Here is a 3729-nt window from a genome sequence, read left to right as displayed (position 1 = left end):
AGACTGTGACAGGCAAAGTGCAATTTTCTTGGCAAAGAACCCCACATATCATTCAAAGACAAAGCACATTGATGTTCAGTATCACTTTGTGAGGGATATGATAGAAGACAAAAAGGTGTTGCTGCTAAAGGTGGACACTTTGAAGAATACTACAGATGCATTGACAAAATCTGTGAGCTTTGAGAAGTTCTCTTGGTGTAGAAAGACAATGGGCGTTTCAGGGTTGGAAAAATGACTAAGCTCTCTTGTAGCCCCCTGTGGAAAGAAAACAACAAGTGGGAGAATGTTGGGTTGTGTTATATTCTTTCCACGACTAGCCCACGTAGTTAACTGGGGGTTAGAGGGGGGGCAAAGCCCCCCCTTCATTGCACCGATTGTGTAGCAGGGGGAGTCACAGGGGGTTTGAGGCGTACCTGTAACCCCACTTTATAGGGTCCAGGGCAGCGCCCCGAAAATTTTGGTTTTGGACCCTATGTTAGGTTGGGCGGACCCACCTATAGTTTTGTGCATGATTTTCGCACATGTTTTTTGGATGCAATGGTTTTCAATCCATGGTATTGGATGCTTTGGCATGTATAAATATGTATTATAACATTGAAAGGAATATAATGAAAAATCAAGCTGGTAGTCCCGGTTTTGGGATCTGGGGGAAAATCTTTGTGTATATGTGTTTTATGTGTTATGCTCTCACATTTTTTTATTTTATGTGTTTTAGAATTCGTATGCAGGTAATTTCTGTACAGGGTTAAAACCTACAATCAAGTTACACCAAATAGGCTCAACCATTTACTTTAGAGCAACCTTTGAGCAATTAGCCATACATGCAAAGAAATACACACATTTCTTCTATAAAGAAGGGTTCGTTATTAGCCTCAAGGAGGAGATTCAAGGATAAGTCAAAATGCAACACCTTGCTACATGGTTAGAACAAACAAGAGGTCCCTAGAAGCTAAGATGATCATTAATGCACAAATAAAAAATTAGCATTTGTTCCATGCATTTTATCCTCCCGAAGGTAATTCACTAAGCATAACTCTTACTCATTCCTTAAAAGTACATAAGTTAATAGTAAACCACAAAATACATGGACTTTGTTAGGGTTATGATGAAAATGTGTTCCATGTCATAGATGGAAAGAAAATAATTATTCCAAATTGATATGACCAATTAGGCATTGACCTAAGACATAACTATCAAAGAAACACCATTGTTACAAGTTGAAGACACCAATGCTCAAGCTCAAGTATATATTGAACCTCCATTTCCTATTAAAGGACCCATAATCTCCCTACATTTGTTATCAGGTATTTTAGCTCCACAAACCTTGAAAATCACGGGCTACCTCAAACAATAGAAAGTTATAGTCCTAGTTGACAATGGAAGTACTCACAATTTCATTCATGAGTGGGAAAAGAAAACCATTGTTTCCTACAACCGATGTACTAGTTTCAAATATGATCGTTAATGGAGGTAGGATGAAATGTGGGGACACATGTAAAAATGTCAAAATATAGATGAATCATGAGACTATCATCTCAAAACCCATCTATTTTTTTTACATGGGTGGTTGTGATATAGTATGGGGGGGAAAATGGTTATGCATGTTGAGATCAATCACAATGAATCCCAAAGAAGTCTATATGAACTTCATTAAAGAGGGACATCAATAGCTTAGGGTTAGGTCCCATGAAATAGTCAAATCTCACTATATGGAGAAGTTATTAAAGAAAGGGCACTCTAGCATTATTTCCCAATTTAATGACATATAGGTTATGGTTAATATGACGCAAAAAATCCACCCAATTTGTAATTGGTCATTAACTAACATCATCATGTCTTTGAGACACCAAAGGGTTTTCCCCTTATGAGGAGAGCATGATCATGGCATTCACATAATTCTAGGAAGTCAACCACCAAATGTATGTCCTTATTAAAACCCTTTTGCACAAAAGAATCAAATAGAAAATATCATTCAAGAACTATTGGAAGTATAGGTCATATATCCTAGTGCAAACCCTTACTCGTCACATACATTCATGGTGCTAAATAAGAAAGAAACTTGGTGCATGTGTCTTGATTTTAGGGCTTTGAATAAATTGATGATGAAGGAAAATTTTCCTATCCCAATTATTGATGTTTCCATGGATGAACGACATGGAGCAATTTTTTTCACTAAGCTTGACCTACATTCGAGATGGAAGAAATAAACATCCCTGGGATGGATTTCAAAACATGCAAAGGTCATTATGAGTTTCCAGTGATGCATTTTGGTCTTTGTAATGCTCTGTCCACCTTTTAGAACCTCATGAACAAGCTTTCAAACCCTTCCCATGCAATTTTGTACTAGTCTTCTTCGGTGATACCTTGATCTATAGTAAAAAATGGGAATCACACATAGAGAATGTTGATAAATCCTTTCAACTCTTGAGAGACAACCAATTATTCATGAAGTGTTCCAATTATGTTTTTGGGGCTCCTAAGGTTGAATATTTAGGTGGCATTGTAAGTCAGGAAATACGAGTTGATCCCAAGAAAGTGGAGACTGTGTAAGATTGGCCTCATCCAAAAACAGTAAGAAACTTGAGGGAAGTCTAAGGACTCATAGGCTATCATAGGAAATTTGTGATAATTTATGGCAAAATTGTAACTCCCTTAACTTCACTCCTTAAGAAGAATGCCTTTGTTTGGAATGAGGAAGACACACATGTATTCATTACTTTAAAGGTTGAAATGTTCAGTACTCTAATGTTAGCAATGTCTAACTTTAGTAGGACTCTTTGCTTGGAGTGTGATGCATTCAGAAGAGGTCTAGGAGTAGTATTGAGACAAGAAGGATTCCCCTTAACATTCATCAGTAAGTATTTGTGTGACCATAATTTGGGAAAATCCACAAATGAAAAGGAAATGATGGCTATCCTTCATGCAATTGAGAATTAGCAACCATATCTCATGGGGAGGCATATTTGTATCAAGATTGACCGTCATAGTGTTGAAAATGGCAACAAGAAATGCTAAAAATAGCAGTTTAGGTACCAGTGTTGGACATAGCAACAAGGAACGAAAAATGGAAGTGCTAAAAATAGCATTTCTATAAATAGCATTCGGGATGGATTCCAATTTCAGTTAGTCCCTGAACTAAAATTGAGAAGTAAAATTCAATTTGATCTTACCGGCTATTTGTAAAATAATTAATTAATTCATCTTGAGCTAATTAGTTGTAGAAAATCAAACATGAAGTCTATGTGAGGACATGCAACAATTTCTCCATTGATTGAGGAATTTATCCATCAGTTAAAGAGATAAGGATGAATTGTAATATTGAGTTGTAATTAGTTGGATCAGTTAACTGAGTCAAGTCTAGTTAGATTAGTTCAAATAGTTTGTTGAATTAATTGTGAGTTCAGTTAGTTAATGCATGCATGCATGTAACTGCTGCACTTCAGATAACTGAATATTCTCTCATAAATAACTCATGCATGTTAGTATAATCAGAGACCTAGTTGATATCAGAGGAAGGGACAATGTACTATCAGTTGGAGGATTTTTCCTATAAAGGAAACTCATCCATGCAGAAGGAATTATCTCCTTCATGTTTGTGCAGTTATTCTTGAGCCAAGTGAGCAGTGTGAGGTGGGAATTCACACAAGTGGAAGCACTGGACCCCAAGAAAAACTGCGCAAGGAAATAGGAGGCTCGGAGGGTAGAGGAGAAGGTCGTGGGAGCCTTTAA

This window comes from Pinus tabuliformis, chromosome 4_1 (genome assembly GCF_031772625.1).
Source record: "Pinus tabuliformis cultivar Carrire ecotype Pingquan chromosome 4_1, CPIR1, whole genome shotgun sequence".
In the NCBI taxonomy this organism is placed as follows: domain Eukaryota; kingdom Viridiplantae; phylum Streptophyta; class Pinopsida; order Pinales; family Pinaceae; genus Pinus; species Pinus tabuliformis.
This window is presented reverse-complemented; position numbering follows the sequence as displayed.